The sequence below is a fragment of the Hibiscus syriacus genome, unplaced genomic scaffold (genome assembly GCF_006381635.1).
Source record: "Hibiscus syriacus cultivar Baekdansim isolate YM2019G1 unplaced genomic scaffold, ASM638163v2 tig00110830_pilon, whole genome shotgun sequence".
Taxonomy (NCBI): Eukaryota; Viridiplantae; Streptophyta; class Magnoliopsida; order Malvales; family Malvaceae; genus Hibiscus; species Hibiscus syriacus.
In genome coordinates this window covers 637293-659338 of record NW_024062881.1, presented here as the reverse complement: position 1 = coordinate 659338, position 22046 = coordinate 637293, and the positions used below count along the sequence as shown (strand labels likewise).

Below are 22046 nucleotides of genomic sequence, written 5' to 3'. Positions count from 1 at the left end.
ATGGGTTACAACTAGGGATGTTCTCGTGTTGCACCCCTATTTTTTCAAAATTTTATACTTTATCTTAATTTTTATTGGTATTTTTAAAAGTGTCGAGGTTGAACGAGTGAGAAAAGAGCTCGGGATCGCAAAATGAAATATTTTAAAGATTAGATGAAATAATTACATGGAGAAGCGTTTAAATAAATTATGGGCGCAAGACATGATGTGTGTGATCATACCAGCACTAATTCACCAGATCTCATCAGAACTCCACAGTTAAGCGTGCTTGGGTGGGCGTAGTACTATGATGGGTTATCTCCTAGGAATTCCTCGTGTTGTACCCTTCTTCATAATTTTATAGTTTATCTTAATTTTTGGTGTTATTATTTTAAAAAAGCCAGGGTGAAAGGAGCAGGAAAAGAATCAGGGATCGTAAAATTAAATATTTTAAGGATTATTTGGAAGAAAATGTTTACATGGAGAAGCGTTTAAATAAATTAAGGATGTAAAACATTATGGGTGCGATCATAACAACACTAATACACCGGATTTTATCAGAACTACGTAGTGAAGCTTGCTTGGCCAATAGAAATACTAAGATGGGTGACCTCCCTCTTTTTTCAAAATTTTATGCTTTATCTTAATTTTTTGTGTTGTTTTATTTAAAAAGTCAGGGTATAAGGAGAGGAAAAGAGTCGAGGATCGCAAAATTAAATATTTTAAGGATTATATGAAAGAAAATGTTTAAATAGAGAAGCGTTTAAATAATTAAGGGTGCAAGACATGATGCGTGCGATCATACCAGTACTAAATCACCAGATCTCATTAGAACTCCGTAGTTAAGGGTGCTTGGGCGAGAGTAGTATTAAGATGGGTGACCTTCCGGAAAGTCCTCGTAATGCACCCCACTTTTTTTGATACTATATACTTTATCTTCATTTTTTGTGTTGTTTTTTAAGGAGATGGGCTGGAACAAGTAGGAAAAGTGTCAAGGATCGCAAAATTAAATATTTTAAGGATTAGTCGGAAGAAAATGGTTACTTAGGGAAGCGTTTAAATGAATTAAGGGTGCATGATAGGATGGGTGTAATCATACCAGCACTGAGGTATCGGATCCCATCAGAACTTCGCAGTGAAGCATGCTTGGGTGAGAGTGGTACTTGTATGAGTGACCTTTTGGGAAGTTCTTGCATTGCACCCTTTTTTTTGAAAATTTATTTTTAAACTTAATTTTTTGTGTTGTTTTTAAAGAGTCGGGGCGGAACTAGTTGGAAAATAGCCAGGAATCTCAAAATTAAATACTTTATGGATTAGTCGGAAGAAAATGGTTATATAGAAAAGTGTTTAAATAAATTAAGGGTGCAATATATGATTGGTTCGATCATATTATCACTAATGCAATGGTTCTCATTAGATCTTCGCAATTAAGCGTGATTGGGCGAGAGTAGTACTAGTATGGGTTACAACTAGGGATGTTCTCGTGTTGCACCCCTATTTTTTTGAAATTTTATACTTTATCTTAATTTTTGTTGGTATTTTTAAAAGAGTCGAGGTTGAACGAGTGAGAAAAGAGCTCGGGATCGCAAAATGAAATATTTTAAAGATTAGATGAAATAATTACATGGAGAAGCGTTTAAATAAATTATGGGCGCAAGACATGATGTGTGTGATCATACCAGCACTAATTCACCAGATCTCATCAGAACTCCACAGTTAAGCATGCTTGGGTGTGAGTAGTACTATGATGGGTTATCTCCTAGGAATTCCTCGTGTTGTACCCTTTTTTTCATATTTTTATAGTTTATCTTAATTTTTTGTGTTATTTTTTTAAAAGAGCCAGGGTGAAAGGAGCAGGAAAAGAATCAGGGATCGTAAAATTAAATATTTTAAGGTTTAGTCGGAAGAAAATGGTCACATGAGAATGTTTAAATAAAGTAAGGGCCCAAGACATGATGGTTAGATCATACCAGTACTAATGGAACGGATCCCATCAGAAGTCCACAGTGAAGTGTGATTGGGTGAGAGTAGTAATAGGATTGGTGACCTCCTGGGAAGTCCTCATGTTGCACCCCTTTTACTTGAAAATTTATACTTTATCTTAATTTTTGGTTTTTTAATAGTCTTGGATGAACAAGAGGGAAAGGAGTCGGGGATAATAAAATTAAATATTTTAAGGATTAGTCAGAAGAAAATGGTTACATGGAGAAACGTTTAAATAAATTATGGGTGCAAGACATGATGGGTGCGATCATACCAAGACTAATTCACCGGATCTCATTAGAACATCGTAGTTAAGTGTGCTTGGGCGAGAGTAGTACTAGGATGGGTGATCTTCCGGAAAGTCTTCGTAATGTACCCCTCTTTTATGGATATTTTATACTTTATCTTAATTTTTTGTGTTGTTTTTTTTAAAGAGTTGTGCTTGAACGGGTGGAAAAAAGAGCCAGGGATCGTAAAATTAAATATTCTAAGGATTAGTTGAAAACAAATGGTTGCGTGGGGAACCTCTTAAATAAATTAAGGGTACATGACATGATGGGTGCGATCATACCAGAACTAATGCATTGGATCTCATCAGAAGTAGGCAATTAAGCGTTCTTGGGCAAGAGTAGTACTACAATAGATGATCTCTCGGGATGTTCTCGTCTAGCACCACTCTTTCTTTAAAAAAATTATTATTTATCCTATTTTGTGCGTTGTTTTTTTTAGATTTGGGGTGGAACAAGTGGGAAAAGACCAGTAATCAAAAAATTAAATACTTTAAGGATTATTAAGAAGAAAATGGTTACATAGAGAAGTGTTTAAATAAATTAAGGGCACATGACTTGATGAGTGCGATAATACTAGCACTAGTGCAATGAATCTCATCAGAACTCTACAGGTAAACGTGTTTCTGCTAGATTAGTACTAGGATAAGTGACCTCTCGAGAAGTACTCGTGCTGCACCACTCTTTATTTGAAATTTTATAGTATATCCTAATTTTTGGTTTTTTTTAAAGAGTCAGAGTGGAATAAGTGGGAAAGAGTCGGGGATCAAAAAATTAAATACTTTAACGACTAGTCGGAAGACAATTGTTATATGGAGAAGTGTTGAAATAAATTAAGGATGCAAGACAAGATGGAAGCAATCATACCAACACTAGTGCATCGAATCTCATCAGAACTACGCAATTAAGTGTGTTTGGGAGAGAGTAGTTCTAAGATGGGTGGCCTCACGGAAAGTCTTCGTGTTAAAGCCCTCTTTTTCGAAATTTTATACTTTATATTAGTTTTTGGTGTTGTTCTTTTGAAAGAGTCGGGATGGAGCCAGCGGGAAAAGATCTGGGGATTACAAAGTTAAATACTTTGAGGATTAGTCGGAAGAAAATGCTTCTGTGGAGAAGCGTTTAAATAAATTCAGGGTGCAATACATGATGGATGCGATCATACCACCACTAAAGCATTGGATCTCATCAAAACTACACAATTAAGCTTGCTTGGGTAAGAATAGTACTAGTTTGGGTGGCATCCAAGAAAGGCCTCATGTTGCACCCCTCTTTTTTCGATTTTTTTTTTATTTTATCTTAATTTTTGGTGTTGTTTTTTAAAAAGATGGGGGTGGAACGAGCTGTAAAAGTACATCAAAAATTAAGATAAAGTATAAGACTTCGAAAAAAGTGGAGTGTAAAACAAGGACCACCCGGTAGGCCACCCATCCTAATACTGCTCTCCCCAAGCACTCTTCACTACGGAGTTTTAACGGGATCCGGTACATTAGTACTTGTATTATTGCACCCATCACATCTTACACCCTTAATTTATTTAAATGTTTCTCCATGTAACCATTTTCTTTCGACTAATCCTTCAAATATTTAATTTTGTGAACCACGACTCTTTTCCCGCTCATTCCACCCAGCTCCTTAAAGAAAACAAAAAATTAAGATAAAGTATAAATTTTTGAAAAAAACGGGGTGCATTACGAGGATTTTTCGGGAGATCACGTATCCTAGTACAACTCTCTCCCGTGTACGCTTAACTATGGAGTTCTGATGAGATCTGGTAGATTAATGCTGGTACGATAACACTCATCATGTCTTGAACCCTAAATTTATTTAAACTCTTATCCATGTAACCATTTTCTTTTGAATAATCCTTAAAATATTTCATTTTGCAATCCCCGACTCTTTTCTTGCTCGTTCTACCCCATCTCTTTAAAAAAACACCAAAAATTAAGATAAAATAAAAAATTTTGGAAAAAGAGGGGTGCAACACGAGGACTTTCATGGAGCAATCGGTAAAAGATTTAAGAATAAAAAAATTAAATACTTTAAGGATTTGTCTGAAGAAAATGGTTACATGGGGAACGATTTAAATAAATTAAGGGCACATGACATGATGGGTGTGATCATACTATCACTAATGCACTGGATCTTATCAGAACTCTATAGTTAAGCATGCTTGGGAGAGTGTTTTTTTAAAAGAGCCAGGGAGGAACGAGCGGGAAAAGATTCGAGGATCGTAAAATTAAATACTTTAAAAATTAGTCAGACGAAAAGGGTTATATGAAAAGCGTTTAACTAAGGTAAGGGCACAAGACATGGTAGAAGCGATCATACCAACACTAATGCATTGGATCTCATTAAAACAACACAATTAAGCATGCTTGGGCGATATTATGGGTGACATCCCGAGAAGTCCTCATGGTGTACCCATCTTTATTTAAAATTTTATACTTTATCTTAATTTTTGGTGTTATTCTTATAAAGGGTCGGGGTAAACGAGCGGGAAAAGGGTAATCGATCATTAAATAAATACTATAAGGATTAGTCAGAAGAAAATGGTTACATCGAGAAGCATTTATATAAATTAAGGGGGAAGGACATAATAGGTGTGATCATACTATTAATAATGCACTGGATCTTATAAGAACTCTGAAGTAAAATGTGCTTGGGCTAGAATAGTGCTGGATGGGTGACCTCCCTGGAAGTCTTCGAGTTGCACCCCTTTTTTCAAAATTTTGTACTTTACCTAAATTTTTGGTTTTATGTTTTTAAAATATCCATGGTGGAACATGCAATAAAAGAGTCGGGGATCACAAAATTAAATATTTTAAGAAATACTCAGAAGAAAATGGTTACAATGAGAAGCATTTAAATAAATTAAGAGTATAGGAAATGATAGGTGCGATCTTACAGGCACTAATACCCGAATCTCATAACTCCGCAGTTAAGCGTGCTTGGGAGAGAGTAGTTCTCGGATGGGTGACCTCCTGATAAGTTCTCCGCAGTCGAGCGTGTTGTTTTTTTTCAGTACTTGGGTAGAACATGTGAGAAAAGAGACGGGGATCACAAAATTAAATACTCTCCGGATTAGTTCGAATAAAATTCTCATTTAGAGAAAAGTTTAAATAAATCAAAAACGCAAGAGATGATGGGTGCGATCGTACCAAAAGTAATGCACTGAATCCCATCATAACTACGCTTGTAAGAATTCTTGGGCGAGAGTAGTACTGGGATTGGTAACCTTTGGGGAAATCCTCATGTTGTACCTTTTTTAAAAAAAAATTATACTTTACCTGAATTTTTGGGGTTGTTTTTTTAAAAGAGTCGGGATGGAACGAGTGAGAAAAGAACCCGATATCAAAAACTTATATATTTTAAGGATTAGTCAAAAGAAAATGGTTACATGGTGAATAATTTAAATAAATGAAGGGCTCAAGACATGATGGGTGCGATCATACCAGCAGTAATAAAATGGATCCTATAAAAACTCCATTGTTAAGGATGGTTGGGCGAGAGTACTACTATTTTGGGTGACCTCCTGGGAAGTCCCCGTGTTGTACCCCCCAATTTTTCAAAATTTTATGCTTTATCTTAATTTTTAGTTTTTTTTTTTATTTTACATAATCGGGGTGGAACAAGCGTGTACAGAGCTAGGGATTGCAAAACTACAAAATTTTAAGGATTAGTCGGAAGAAAATTGTTACACGGAGAAGCGTTTAATCAAATTAAAGGCACAAAACGTGATTGGTGGGATCATTCCCACACTAATACATCAGATCTCAACAAAACTCTGCAGGTAAGCGTGCTTGGGCGAGAGCAGTACTAGGATAGGTGACCTCTCGGGAAGTCCTTGTATTGCACCCCTCTTTTTATGAAATTTTATACTTTATCTTAATTTTTTGTTTCTTTTTTTAAGAACCGGGGTAGAACGAGAGGGGAATGAGCTGGGGATCGCAAAATTAAACATTTTATGAATTAGTCGGAAGAAAATAGTTACCTGGAGAAGCGTTTAAATAAATTAAGGGTACAAGACATGATTGGTGCGATCATACCAACACTAATGCACTAGACCACATCAGAACTTCATAGTTAAGCATGCTTGGGCGAGTGTAGTTTTAGTATAGGTGACCTCTTGGGAAGTCCTTGTGTTGCACCACTCGTTTTCAAAAAAATATACTTTATCTTATTTTTTGGTGATATTTTTTTAAAGTGTTGTGGTGGAACGAGCGGGAAAAGAACCGGAGATCGAAAATTAAATATTTTAAGGACTGATCTGATTAAAATGGTTACATGGAGAAGCGTTTCAATAATTTAATGGCCCCAAGCCTTATGGGTGTGATCATACCAGTATTAAAGCACTGGATCACGTTAGATATATTAAGTTAAGCGTGCTTGAGCGATAGTAGCATTAGGATGAGTGACCTCATGCGAAATCCTCGTGTTGTACCACGCTTTTTTCAAAATTTTTGTGTTGTTTTTTTTTCAAAGAGCCAGAGTGGAACGAGCGGGAAAAGGTTTGGGGATCATAAAGTTAAATATTTTAAGGATAAGTTGAAAGAAAATGGCTATATGGAGAAGTGATTAAATAAATTAAGCGTGCAAGACATGATAGATGTGATCATACCAGCAGTAATGATGTGCATCCCATCAGAACTCTCCAGATTAGTGTGCTTAGGTGACAATAGAATTAGGTTGGGTAACCTCCTTGGAAGTTCTCGTGTTGCACCCTTCTTTTTCAAAAGTTTATACTTTATCTTAATTTTTAGTGTTGTTTGTTTGTAAGAGATGAGGTGGAACGAGCGGGAAAAAAGTCGAGGATCATAAAATTAAATATTTTAACGATTAGTCGAAAGAAAATGGTTACATAGAGATGTGATTAGATAAATTGAGGGTGCAAGACATGTTGGGCGGGATCATACAAATAGTAATGCACCAGATCGTATCACAACTTCATAGTTAAGCATGCTTAGGCGAGAGTTTTAATTGGATGGGTGACCTCCGAGGAAGTCCTCGTGTTGCACCCTTTATTTTTCAGAATGTTATACTTTATCTTAATTTTTATTGTTGTTTTTTACAATAGTCCGGTGGAACGAGAAGAAAAGATCATGAAATCGAAAAATTAAATATTTTAATGATTAATAAGAAGAAAATGGTTACATGGAGAAGCGTTTAAATAAATTAAGGGTGCAAGACATGATGGGTGCTATCATTCCAGCAGCAGTGCATCAAATCCCATCAGAACTGAACAGTTAAGCGTGATTGGCCGAGAGTAGTACTAGGATTGGTGACCTTCTAGGAAGTCCTCATGTTGAACCCCTCTTTTTTTGAAATTTTATACTCTATCTTAACTTTTGTTGTTGTTTTTTAAAGAGTCGGGGTAGAACGAGCGGTAAAAGAGACATGGATCACAAAATTAAGTATTTTAAGTATTAGTTGGATGAACATGATTACATGGAAAAGCGTTTAAATAAATTAAGGGCACAAGATATGATGATAGCAATCATAACAACACTAATTCAATAGATCTCATTTGAACAATGCAGTTAAGCGTGTTTGGGCCAGAGTATGGGTGACTTCCCGAGAAGTCCTCATGATGCAACCATCTTTATTCGGAATTTTATACTTTATCTTTATTTTTGGTGTTGTTTTTATAAAGGATCGGGGTAAACAAGAAGGAAAAGAGTAAAGGATCGTGAATTTAAATACTTTAAGGATTAGTCAGAAGAAAATGGTTACATCGAGAAGTGTTTAACTAAATTAAGGGCGTCGTACTATTACTAATGCATTGTTCTTATAAGAATTCTGAAGTTAAATGTGCTTGGGCTATAGTAGTAAATTTTATACTTTACCTTAATGTTTGGATTTATTTTTTGAAAAGAGCCAGGGTGGAACGAGCGATAAAAAGTCAGGGATCGTAAAATTAAATATTTTAAGAAATCGTCAGAAGAAAGTGGTTACAATGAGAAGTGTTTAAATAAATTAAGGGCGCAATAAATGATAGGTGCGATCATACCAACACTAATAGCCCAAATCTCATAACTCCACAGATAAGCGGTCTTGGTCAGAGTAGTTCTATGATTGTTGACCTCCCAAGAAGTTCTCCGCAGTCGAGTGTGTTGTTTTTTTAAGTATCGGGGCGGAGCATACGAGAAAAGAGACGGGGATCATAAAATTAAATACTCTAAGGAGTAGTTCTAAGCAAATGGTAATAAGGAGAAGGGTTTAAATAAATCAAGAACGCAAGACATGATGGGTGTAATAATACCATCAGTAATGCACTGAATCCCATCAGAACTACGCTGGTAAGCGTTCTTGGGTAAGAGTAGTACTGGGATGGGTGACCTTGGGGAATTCCCCGTGTTGCATTTTTGAAATTTTATACTTTTTTATGAATTTTTGGTGTTGTTTTTTAAAATAATTGGGTGGAACGAGTGAGAAAAGGGCCCGAGATCACAAATTTATATATTTTAAGGATTAGGCATAAGAAAATGGTTACATGGAGAATAATTTAAATATATTAAGGGCACAAGACTTGATGGGTGGGATCATACCAGCAGTAATGCAATGGATCCAATCAAAACTCTGTAGTTAAGTGTGCTTTGGTGAAAGTACTACTATTTTGAGTAACCTGCTGGGAAGTCCTCGTGTTGCACTCCTTATTTTTTCAAAATTTTATACTTTATCTTAATTTTGAGTTTTTTTTTTTTGTTTTACAGAGTCGGGGTGGAACGAGAGGGTAAAGAGCTACGGATTGCAAAACTAATGATTTTAAGGATTAGTCGGAAGAAAATGGTTACATTGAAAAGCATTTAAACAAATTAAAGGCGCATAACATGATTGATGCGATAATTCCTACACTAATGTATCAGATCTCATCATAACTCTGTATGTAAGTGACTTGGGCGATAACAGTACTAGGATGGGTGACCTCTCCTCTTTTTTTAAAATTCTATACTTTATCTTATTTTTCAAGAACAGTGGTGGAACGAGAGGTAAATGAGCTGGGAATAGCAAAATTAAACAATTTAAGAATTAGTCGGAAGAAAATAGTTACCTAGAGAAGCGTTTAAATATATTAAGGGCACAAGACCTGATTGGTACGATCATACCAGCACTAATGCACTATACCACATCAGAACTTAACAGTTAAGCATGCTTGGTCGAGTGTAGTTTAAGTATGGGTGACCTCTCGAGAAGTCCTCATGTTGCACCACTCGTTTTTAAAAATTTTATATTTTATCTTATTTTTGTGGTGTTGTTTTTTAAAGAGTCGTAGTAGACTGAGCGGAAGATCGAAAATTAAATATTTTAAGGAATAGTCGGATTAAAATGGTTACATGGAGTAGTGTTTCAATAATTTAAGGGAACAAGACCTTAAGGGTGAGATCATACGATCATTAATGCACTGGATCACATTAGATCTGTGCAATTGAGATTGCTTGGGCGATAGTAGTATTAGGATGGGTGACCTCCTGTGAAATCCTCGTGTTGCACCTCAGATTTTTCAAAAATTTTTATGTTGTTCTTTTCAAAGAGCCATTGGAAAAGAAGTGGGAAAAGGTTCAGGGATTGTAAAGTTAAATATTTTAAGGATAAGTCGAAAGAAAATGGTATATGGAGAAGCGATTAAATAAATTAAGGGCGCAAGACATGATGAGTACGATCATACCAACAGTAATGCCACATATCCCATTAGAACTCTCCATATAACCGTACTTGGGCGACAGTATAATTAGGTTGGGTGACCTCCTGGGGAGTTATCGTGTTGCACTCCTATTTTTCAATTTTTTTTTACTTTATCTTAATTTTTGGGGTTGTTTTTTTGTAAGATCCGAGGTGGAACGAACGAGAAAAGTGATGGGGATCAAAAAATTAAATATTTTAAGGATTAGTCAAAAGAAAATGGATACGTAAATAAGCGATTAAATAGATTGAGGGTGTAAGATGTAACACCCATAACCCGTATAATTATACCTATACAGATTATATATGTTATCCGAATTTCTAAAAAACATTTCCCATTCCAAATATGATTTAAAATTTAATTCCTTAAAATGGTAAATGATATTATATAAATATCATATCGTATGAATTTTGTTTCATTATAACAAATTTAAAACAAAAGATTTTTATCAATGCACCGATGCACTGCTATAGTACGTGAACAGTGTGTCGATGCACCAACTTTCGAATCAAAAATGTGTATCGATGCACTGTTATAGTAACTGCTATAGTTTTTTCCAAAAATTACATAAAACTCAGAAAAACTTAACATTTCCTCACTATAAGGTTACCATTTTGTTTCCAAATTTGTTTAACAAAAATAAATTGAACATTATTAATTACATGCCACTATCTAATTAAAATTCCATCATAAGATGTCTTAATGATATTGAAATATACTCCTCGATGATTGATGTCACTTTGAACTCTTTATTCCACTACTGCCTTTTTACCTACACGTGAAAATCATCACACGCTAAGAATAAACTTAGTGAGGCAATTAAAACATTTAACAGTGCAATACAATTCATGCATGATTTTCAATGCAAAATCAAATTTTCATAAAATCATTTTACTAACGTATCCAATATTTTACCATGATTAAAATAATATAAAATCTCTTACCATTTAAATTCCATACGCTCGTAAGCTAATTTTATCAATATACTTACCATTATTCATAAACTCGTAAGCTTATTTTATCAATATACTTGCCATTATTTATAAACTCGTAAGCTTATTTGCATACTTACCATTTATTTCAATAAACCATAACTCATAGCCCATAGTAATATTGTATGAGGAACCCGATATAGGAGTCAAATATTGCACCGAAGTGTTGAGGTCGAGCTTTTCTCACCTAATAATGCACCGTAGTGCTTGTACCGTGTCTTCGCTAGACACTTTGAGGCCTGCACTATGTGTCTTCTCTAGACACTCTAGTACTACCTAATATTGCAGTTGCTAGACTCTATGGCAGGCCATTAATACCACTGATCCTCAATAACATAGTTGGGCATATAGTTAATTTTATTTGATCCATCCATGGCGAAGTATATTATCATAATTTAACAATGGGGTAGTTCATACCCAAAAACATTCATGGTAAAATATCACATTTTCCATAATCAATGCATTATAATTTCATACAGTGACATCTCAATGTCATGTCAATTTATAAAAATGACATAATATCATGCTGATATAAACAAGGTCGACTTATCGCAAGTCTTCCCGATGATGTATAAAACATCCATGTATAATTTCATGCATGTATTGCACTCAACTTGACACTTTATAATTTTCCAAATACATGTGCCTCACTATTGTCCACAATAACTCTTTTCTTTTATACTCAAATCATTTTGAACACCGAGTAAATCACGATCTATACAAAATATAGATTCATATCCATATATATGTTAGTATTGTACTAACATAAATACATTTTCAAAATAAATTCCATAATCATACTTGAAATTCATTTTCTATCACAATATTTAATACTTAATAATTCCTTTTAACATTGGAACCAACTTTTCCAATTTACACAAAACTGTCCTTTACCATTTCATCACTTAGATTCTTAATACTTACAGTGAACTTTGGATCCCATCAGAACTCCATAATTAAGCGTGCTTGGGCGAGAGTACTACTAGGATGTGTGTCCTTCGGGAAATCATCGTGTTACACACCATTTTTTTTAAATCTTATACTTTATCTTAATTTTTGTTGTTGTTTTTTTAAAAGAGTCATGGTGGAATGAGCGAGAAAAGGGTCAGGATCGCAAAATTAAATATTTTAAGGATTAGTCTAAAGAAAATGGTTACATGTAGAAGCATTTAAATAAATTAAGGGCGTAAGACATGATGGGTGCGATCATACAAGTAGTAATGCATCGTATCCCATCAGAACTCTGCAATTATGTGTGCTTGAGAGAGAGTAGTACTAAGATGGATGACCTCCTGGGAAGTCCTTGTGTTGCACTCCTCTTTATTTTTCAAAATTTTACACTTTATCTTAAATTTTAGTTTTTTGTTGTTGAAAATAGCGAAAGTAATAGTCGGGGATTGCAAAATTAAATATTTTAAGGATTAGTCGGAAGAAAATGGTTACATGGAGAAGTATTTAAATAAATTAAGGGCGTAAGACATGATGGGTGTTACTATACCAATATTAATGCATGGAATCCCATCAGAACTCTATAGTGAATTGTGCTTAGGCGAACGTAGTACTAGGATAGGTGACTTCTGGGGAAGTCCTCATGTTGCACCATATTTTTTTTAAATTTTATATTTTATCTTAATTTTTGGTGATTTTCTTTTTAAAAATAGTCGGGTGGAACAAGCGGGAAAATGGGCTCGGTTCAATATATTAAATATTTTTAGGATTAATCAGAAGAATATGGTTACATGGAATTGCATTTAAATCAATTAAGGGCACAACACATGATGGGTGCAATCATACCAATAGTAATGCACTGGATCACATCAGAACTTTGTAATTAAGCGTGTTTGGGTTAGACTGGAAACAGCATGGGTGGCCTTCGTGAAAGTCCTCGTGTTTTACACCTCTTGTTTTGGAAATCTTATACCTTGTCTTAATTTTTGGTGTTGTTTTTTTAAAAGAGTCGGGGTGGAATGAGGGGTGGAATAAGCATGGGTGACCTCTGGGGAAGTCCTCATGTTGCACCCTTTTTCTATAAATTTTATACTTTATCTTAATTTTTTATGTTGTTTTTTTAAAAGAGTCTGGTGGAACGGGCGGGAAAAATGGATCTGCTCGCAAAATTAAATATTTTGAAGATCATTCAAAATAAAATGGTTACATGGATAACCGTTTAAATAAATTATAGGCGCAAGACATGATGGGTGCAATAATATCAATAACAATGCATTGGATCACATTTGAACACCATAATTAAGCATGCTTGGGTGAGAGTACTACTAGGGTGTGTAGCCTTTAGTAAAGTCCTCATGTTAGACACCATTTTTTAAAATATTATACTTTATCTTAATTTTTTTTCTAAAATATCCGTGGTGGAATGAGCGGAAAAAGGGTTGGGATCTCAAAATTAAATAATTTAAGGATTAGTCTGAAGAAAATGGTTACAAATAGAATCATTTAAAAAAATTAAGGGCACAAGACATGATGGGTGCGATCATACAAGTAGTAATGTATCAGATCCCATCATAACTCTGCAATTAAGTGTCCTTGAGAAAGATTAGTACTAGGATGGATGACCTCCAGGAAAGTGCTTGTGTTGAACTCCTCTTTTTTCAAAATTTTATACTTTATATTAAATTTTGGTTTTTTTAAGAGCCAGGTGAAATGAGCTAAAATAATAGTTGGGGATCACAAAATTAAATATTTTAAGGATTAGTGGGAAGAAAATGGTTACATGGAGAAGTATTTAAATAAATTAAGGGCGCAAAATATGATGGTTGCGACTATACCGGTATTAATGCATGGAATCCCATCAGAAGTCCACATTGAAATGTTCTTAGGCGAACGTAGTACTAGGATTGGTGACCTCTGGGGAAGTCCATGTGTTGCACCTTTTTTTAAATTTTATACTTTATCTTAATTTTTGGTGTTGTTTTTTTAAAAAGAGTCTAATGGAACGAGTGGGAAAAATGGCTCTTCTCGCAAAATTAAATATTTTAAAGATTATTCGGAAGAAAATGGTTACATGGATAATAGTTCAAATAAATTCAGGTCACAAGACATGATGGGTGCAATAATACCAATAACAATGCATTGGATCCCATCATAACTCCATAATTAATCGTGCATGGGTTATAGTACAACTAGGATGTGTGGCATTCGGGAAAGTCCACGTTTTACACACCATTTTTTTTGAAATCTTATACTTTATCTTAATTTTTGTTATTGTTTTTTTAAAAGAGCCGAGGTGGAATGAGCGGAAAAAGGGTTGGGATCACAAAATTAAATATTTTAAGGATTAGTCTGAAGAAAATGGTTACATGTAAAAGCATTTAAATAAATTAAGGGAACAAGACATGATGGGTGCGAACATACAGGTAGTAAATTATTGCACCCATCAGAACTCCGCAATTAAGTGTGCTTGCGTGAGAGTAGTAATAGGATGGATGACCTTCGGGAAGTCTCGTGTTGCACTCCTCTTTTTTCAAAATTTTATACTTTATCTCAAATTTTGGTGTCATTTTTTTAAAGAGCCAGGTGAAATGAGCGAAAATAAGAGTTGGGGATCACAAAATTAAATATTTTAAGGATTAGTCAGAAGAAAATGGCTACATGGAGAAGTGTTTAAATAAATTAAGGGCGCAAGAAAAGATGGGTGTGACTATACCAATATTAATGCATGGAATCCCATCACAACTCCATAGTGAAGTGTGCTTAAGCGAACGTAATACTAGGATATGTGACCTCTAGGGAAGTCCTCGTTTTGCACCCTTTTTTTAAAAATATTTTTATACTTTATCTTAATTTTTGGTGTTGTTCTTTTTAAAAAGAGTCGGGTGGAACGAGCTAGAAAAATTGTTTCGTTTGCAAAATTAAATATTTTTAGTATTAATTGGAAGAATATGGTTACATGGAAATGCATGTAAATAAATTAAGGGCGCAACACATGATGGGTGCGATCATACCAATAGTAATGCACTGGATCCCATCAGAACTTTGTAATTAAGCGTGCTTGGTCGAGAGTAGTAATAGCATGGGTGGCCTTCAGGAAAGTCGTCGTGTTGCACACCCCTTTTTTCGAAATCTTATACTTTGTCTTAATTTTTGGTGTTGTTTTTTTTAAAGAGCCGGGGTGGAATGTGGGGTGGAATAAGCATGGGTGACCTTTGGGGAAGTACTCGTGTTGCACCTTTTTTTTTTAAATTTTATACTTTTTCTTAATTAGTGGTGTTGTTTTTTAAAAAAAGTTTGGTGGAACGAGCGGGAAAAATGTCTCTGATCACAAGATTAAATATTTTTAAGATTATTCGGAAGAAAATGGTTACATGGATAACCGTTTAAATAAATTAAGGGTGCAAGACGTGATTGGTGCAATAATACCAATAACAATGCATTGGATCCCATCAGAACTTAATAATTAAGCTTGATTGGGCGAGAGTACTACTAGGATGTGTAGCCTTTAGGAAAGTCCTCATGTTACACACCTTTTTTTTGAAGTCTTATACTTTATCTTAATTTTTGTTTTGTTTTTTTAAAAGAGACGGGGTAGAATGAGCGGGAAAAGGGTCGAAATCGAAAAATTAAATATTTTAAGGATTAATCTGAAGAAAATGGTTACATGTATAAGCATTTAAATAAATTAAGGGTGAAAGACATGATGGGTGTCATCATACAAGTAGTAATGCATTGGATCCCATCAGAACTCTACAATTAAGTGTCCTTGAGCGAGAGTAGTACTAGGATGGATGACCTCTGGGAAAGTGCTCGTGTTGCACTCCTATTTTTTTCAAAATTTTATACTTTATCTTAAATTTTCGTTTTTTTTAAAGAGCCATGTGAAATGAGAAAAAATAATAGTTGAGGATCGCAAAATTAAATATTTTAAGGATTGATCGGAAGAAAATGGTTACTTGGAGAAGTATTTAAATAAATTAAGGGCGCATGACATGATGGGTGCGATTATACCCGTAGTAATTCATTAGATCCCATCAGAACTCTGTAGTGAAGTGTGCTTATAAGAACGTAGTACTAGGATGGGTAACCTCTTGGGATGTTCGGTAATACCCCAAAAATTCAGTAATGACTAAAATGAAAAATTTGAAAGTTAGATGGTCAAAGTAGAAAATAAGAAAAATTTTGAGGAATTAAGTGATAATTTCCTAAAAATAATTTTATTCCATAAATAGATAGTTACTCTTGAGAGAGGGTTTTATAGAAATCATATTTTTTTGAATTTGGAATTTTAGTAAAGAAAAATTTGAAAGGGTTAAAGTCCGGTAAGGAATTGATAATTCATATCGAATTGGAATTTTACAAAAATTTGAAGGATGTTATAAAATGGTTGGAAATATTATTTTAATATTTTGGATCAGAGAAATTTGGTTTGGAAATGTGTAATTTTGTAGATTTAATCGAAATAGTGGAATTTAGTGACTAAAATGTAGTATTTGAAAAATTAGGGGAAATTTCTTAAATTAAAGTAAAATTAATTCATATTTGACTTTGGAATATGATAAGGATGGGGTGTCTTGGTTTTATGGTGAATATGAAGATTCATTAAGGGTGTTTTGGTCTTATCTCAATTAAATGAATATTTTATTCGTTTATAGTGGAATTAAATGTAAACTGAGATGAAATGTACCTAACATTTCATCCAACTTGCTCATCTTCTTCTCCAAGTTGTCGTGGGTTTCTCCAAAGGTGAGAGAAAGCCTCAATTCAATTTTAAGCAATTTTCTTAGGATTTTGAGTATGTTGTAAAATAGAAATTGTTATTCGCGAAAAACGCTATCATTTGGTACCAATATTGCATGATAATCTTGTGGGTGTTCAAAGATCCCAAATTTTATAGTTTGTGTTCATATAAGGGATCATGAAATTGATGATGAATCATGATGTTTATGAGGTAGTAGAATCATATTCAAGCATGTATGATGAGTATAACATGTTTAATCTTTCTAAAACTTGTTCTTTAAGTTTTGGCCATGGATTGTTTGAATGAGAAAAATTATAGAAAAATTATATATAGGTTGGAAATGGTGAAGGAAGTATTCCACAAGCCTTAGAAAATTTGGGGACCATTTTGTAAATTTTCATAAGTTGGGGGACCAATTTAACAAAATTGGAAAAGTTGTAAATGGTTGTATAATTGTTTAATAGCTGATGTACTATGCTGGAAAATGTTGTTTTGGAATTTAAATGAGTGTTAGAATGTAAAATTTGATTATTTTGGAAATGTTGGTGATTTTAATGCAAATTTCAAATTATTGCGAGTGTTTATTGTAATTATGTCTTTGTATGGGTATTTGGTTGATAATACATTCAATATTGGATTGTTTGTATTGAAATTTTAAGTGATAAAATGGTGAAGGACCATTTTATATAAGTTGAAAAAGTTGGTGCCAAAATTGAAAAGAATTAATAAGTGTTTAAGTATTTGGTGGTGAATAGTTTTAAGTATGATTATGGAATTTAATTTGGGATATGTTTATTTTAGTACAATACTAATATATGTATCATTATGAATTTGTGATTTGAACAGATCATGATTGATTTGCGAATGAAACAAGTCAAGTATAAAAAGGGTTTATTGTGGATAATAGTGAGGCATGTATTTGGAAAATTATAAAGTGTCAAGGTGAGTGCAATACATGCATGAAATTATACATGGATGTTTTATACATCACCAGGAAGACTTGCGATAAGTCGACCTTGTTTATATCAGCATGATTTTATATCATTTTATGACTTCGATATGACATTGATATGTCATAGTGTGAAATTATAATGCATTGATCATGAATAATGTGATATTTTACCATGAATTCTATTTTGGGTATGAATTGCCCCATTGTTAAATTATGATAATATACTTTTCTATGGATGGATCAAATAAAATTGACTATGTTCCCAAGTATGTTATTAAGGATTAGTGGTATTAATATCATGCCATAGAGTCTAGCAGCTGCATATTAGGCAGCACTAGAGTGTCTAGAGAAGGCACATAGTGCAGGCCTCAAAGTGTCTACAGAAGACACGGTACAAAACACTACGGTGTACAACATGGGTAATGCCCGACCTTAGCACTACGGTGCATTATTAGGTGAGCAAAGCTCGACCTCAGCACTTCGGTGCAATATTTGACTCCTATACCGGGTTCTTCATACAATTATACTTTGGGTTATGGTTTATTGGTTAATAAATGGTAAGTATGCAAATAAGCTTACGTACTAATGGAATAATGGCAAGTATATTGGTAAAATAAGCTTACGAGCTTATGGAATAAATGGTAAGTATATTGGTAAAATAAGGTTACGAGATTATGGAATAAATGGTAAGTATATTGGTAAAATAAGCTTATGAGCTTATGGAATAAATGGTAAGTATATTGGTAAAATAAGCTTATGAGCTTATGGAATAAATGGTAAGTATATTGGTAAAATAAGCTTATGAGCTTAGGGAATAAATGGTAAGTATATTGGTAAGAAATTTTATATTATTTTGATCATGATAAACTATTGGACATGCATGTAACATGATCTTATGGCATTTATTTTTGACATTGAAATTAAGGCATGGGTTGTATTACACTGTTTATTGTTCTAATAGCCTCACTAAGTATATACTTAGCGTGTGATGATTTTCACGCGTAGGTAAAAAACCAGTAGTAGAATAAAGAGTTCAAAGCGACATCAAGCATCGAGGAGTATATTTCAATATCAGTAAGACATCCTATGATGTATTGTAGTAGTGCATCGATACACAATTTAAATTCGATGTTTTTGTGCATCGGTACACTGCTCACGTTACTGTAGCAGTGTATCGGTATACTGCTCACTGTTCACGGTATTGTTCATTACTGTTCACATTACTATTCATAAAAAAAATTTTGCATTAAATTTGTTATAATGAAACATAATTCATATGATATGATATTTTTATAATATCATTAACCATTTAAAGAAATTAAATTTTTAAATCACTTTTGATTTGGAAATGGTTTTAGAAATTTGGGTGACATCTATAATATGTATAGGTATCATTATACGGGTTATGGGTGTTACATTTCCTCTTGTTGCGCCCGTCGTTTTTTAAAATTTAATACTTTATTTTAACTTTTGGTTATTTTTTTAAAAAAGAGTCGGGTGGAACGTGCGGAAAAAATGACTCCTTTTGAAAATTTAAATTTTTAGGATTATTCGAAATAAAATGGTTACATGGATAAGCATTTAAATAAATTAAGGGCGCAAGACATGATGGGTGCGATTATACCAATAGTAATGCACTGTATCCCTTGAGAACTCTGTAATTAAGCGTGCTTGGGAGAGAGTAGTACTAGGATGGGTGAACTCCTGAGAATTTCTCTTGTCGCATCCCTCTTTTTTCAAAATTTTATTCTTTATTGTAAGTTTTAGTGTTGTGTTTTTTTAAAGAGACTGGTGGAATGAGCGGGAAAAAGGTATGCATCATAAAATTAAATATTTTAAGGATTAGTCTAAAGAAAATGGTTACATTTGGGAGCATTTAAATAAATTAAGGGCGCGAGACATGATGGATGCTATCATACAAGTAGTAATGCATTGGATCCCATCAGAACTACGCAATTAAGTGTGCTTGAGCCAGAATAATAATTGGATGTGTGACTTCCGGGGAAGTCCTCCTGTTGCATTCCTCTTTTTTCAAAATTTTATACTTTATCTTAATTTTGTTGTTGTTTTTTTGGAAAAAAAAGCCAAATGAAATGAGCGGAAATAATAGTCGGGGATCGTAAAATTAAATATTTTAAGGATTAGTCGGAAGATAATGGTTACATGTAGAAGCCTTTAATTAAATTAAGGGCGTAGGACATGATTTGTGGGATCATACCATCACTAATACATTGGATCCCATTAGAAATCCACAGTGAAGTGTGATAGGGCAAACGCTGTACTAGAATAGGTGACCTATGGGGAAGTCCTCATGTTTCACTTGTTTTTTGAAATTTTATACTTTATCTTAATTTTAGGTGCTGTTTTTTAAAAAGAGTCGGGTGGAACGAGCGGGAAAAATTGTGGGGATCACAAAATTAAAAATTTTAAGGATTAGTCGGAAGAAAATGGTTACATGGAGAAGCATTTAAATAAATTAAGGGTGCAAGATATTATGGGTGCAATCATACCAATAATAATACACAGGATCCCATCAAAACTCCGTAATTAAGCGTGCTTGGGGGAGAGTAATATTAGTATGGGTGGCTTTCGGGAAAGTCCTCGTGTTGCACCCCCCTTTTACGAAATATTATATTTTATCTTAATTTTTTGTGTGGTTTTTCTAAAAGAGTCGAGGTGGAACGTGCGCGAAAAGAGTCGGGATCGTAAAATTAAATATTTTAAGGATTAGTATGAAGAAAATTGTTACATGAAGAAGCATTTAAATAAATTAAGGGACAAGTCATGGTGGATGAAATCATACCAATAGTAAAGCATCAAATCCCATCAGAACTCCGCAATTAAGCGTGCCTGGGCGAGAGTAGTAATATGATGGGTGACCTTAAGGGAAGTCCTCGAGTTGTACCCCTTTTTTTTAAATATTTTTGGTGTTCTTTTTTTAAAGAGGGGGCAATCACAAAATTAAATACTTTTCTTAATTTTTGGTGTTGTTTTTTTAAGCAAGGGTGGAAAAAGTGGGAAAAGATCTAGGAATCACAAAATTAAATATTTTAAGGATTAGTCTGAAGAAATTGGATACATGGAGAAGCGTTTCAACAAATCAGATGCAAGACATGATAGGTACAATCAAACTAGCACTAATACGCTGGATCCCACTATAATTCCGCAGTTAAGCGTTATTGGGTGAGCGCAGTACTAGGATGGGTTAGCTCCTCGGATGTCCTCGTGTTGCCCCCGTCTTTTTTTTAAAAAAAAATTATACTTTATCTTAATTTTTGGTGTTGTTTTTTTTAAAATTGGGTGGAACCAGCGGGGAAAGAGTCGGGGATCACAAATTTAAATATTTTAAGGATTAGCCTAAAGAAAATGATTACATGGAGAAGCGTTTAAATAAATTAAAGGTTGATGGGTTCTATCATACCAGCACTAATGCACTAGATCCTAATATAAGTTCACAATGAAGCTTGCTTAGGCTAGAGTAGTACTAGGATGGGTGACATACTGGGAAGTCGTCTTGTTATAGCCTTCTTTTTTTTTCTCAAAAATTTATACTTTATCCTAAAATTTCATATTGTTTTTTAAAGAGTCGGAGTGCAACGATTGAAAAAAGTGTCAGATCACAAATTTAAATATTTTAAGGATAAGTCGGAAGAAAATGATTACATGGAGAAGCGTTTAAACAAATTAAGGGCACATAAAAATGATGTGTGTTTTCATTCCAGCACTAATGCATAGGATTCGATTAGAAGTCCACTTTTAAGTGTTCTTAGGAGTGAATAGTACTAGGATGGGTGACCTCCTAGGAAGTCTTTGTGTTACACCACTCTTCTATCAAAATGTTATACTTTATCTTATTTTTTTGTGTTGTTTTTTTTAAATGACTCAAGGTGGATTGAGCATGAATATAGTCATAATCACAAAATTAGATATTTTAAGGATTAGTCAGAAGAAAATGGTTACATAGATGAGCATTTAAAAAAATTAAATATGAAAGACATGATGGGTCCGGTCATCAATCATAACCCTAAAGTTAAGAGTCATTCGATGAGAGTGGTATTAAGATGGGTGACTTCTCGGGAAATCTTCGTGTTGCACACCTCTTTTTTTTTGGAAAATTTATACTTTATCCTAATTTTTGTTGTCTTTTTTTATGGATATCACAAAATTAAATATTTCAAGGACTAGTTGGAAGAAAATGGTTACATGGAGAAGTGTTTAAATAAATTAAGGGTGCAAAACATGATCGGCGCGATCATAATAGCACTAATGCATAGGATCCCATCAGAAATCTGAAGCTAAGAGTACTTGGACGAGACTAGTACTAGGATAGGTGACCTTCGGGAATTCCTCATGTTGCACACCTCTTTTTTCAAAATTTTATACATTATCTTCATTTTTAGTGTTGTTTTTCTTAAACAAATCGGGGTGGAACGAGTGGGAAAAGAGTTGGGGATCGTAAATTAAATATTTTAAGGATTAATCTGAA

General features: G+C 33.9%; 1 non-coding gene and 10 pseudogenes across 1 annotated transcript; all 11 read left to right on the top strand.

Annotated features, from left to right (window-relative positions):
- Positions 1-207: 207 nt before the first annotated feature.
- Positions 208-326, top strand: LOC120142516 (annotated as a pseudogene).
- A 444-nt stretch (positions 327-770) lies between these two features.
- LOC120142461 lies at positions 771-889 on the top strand. Its single transcript, XR_005517858.1, has one exon. It is a non-coding gene; the product is annotated as a 5S ribosomal RNA (ribosomal RNA).
- Positions 890-1064: 175 nt separating this feature from the next.
- LOC120142591 lies at positions 1065-1183 on the top strand (annotated as a pseudogene).
- Positions 1184-1644: 461 nt separating this feature from the next.
- Positions 1645-1763, top strand: LOC120142563 (annotated as a pseudogene).
- Positions 1764-2222: 459 nt separating this feature from the next.
- Positions 2223-2341, top strand: LOC120142475 (annotated as a pseudogene).
- Positions 2342-5687: 3346 nt separating this feature from the next.
- Positions 5688-5806, top strand: LOC120142542 (annotated as a pseudogene).
- A 182-nt stretch (positions 5807-5988) lies between these two features.
- On the top strand, positions 5989-6107 carry LOC120142476 (annotated as a pseudogene).
- A 174-nt stretch (positions 6108-6281) lies between these two features.
- On the top strand, positions 6282-6400 carry LOC120142463 (annotated as a pseudogene).
- Positions 6401-14864: 8464 nt separating this feature from the next.
- LOC120142543 lies at positions 14865-14983 on the top strand (annotated as a pseudogene).
- A 4187-nt stretch (positions 14984-19170) lies between these two features.
- On the top strand, positions 19171-19289 carry LOC120142480 (annotated as a pseudogene).
- Positions 19290-20056: 767 nt separating this feature from the next.
- Positions 20057-20175, top strand: LOC120142561 (annotated as a pseudogene).
- Positions 20176-22046: the final 1871 nt, after the last annotated feature.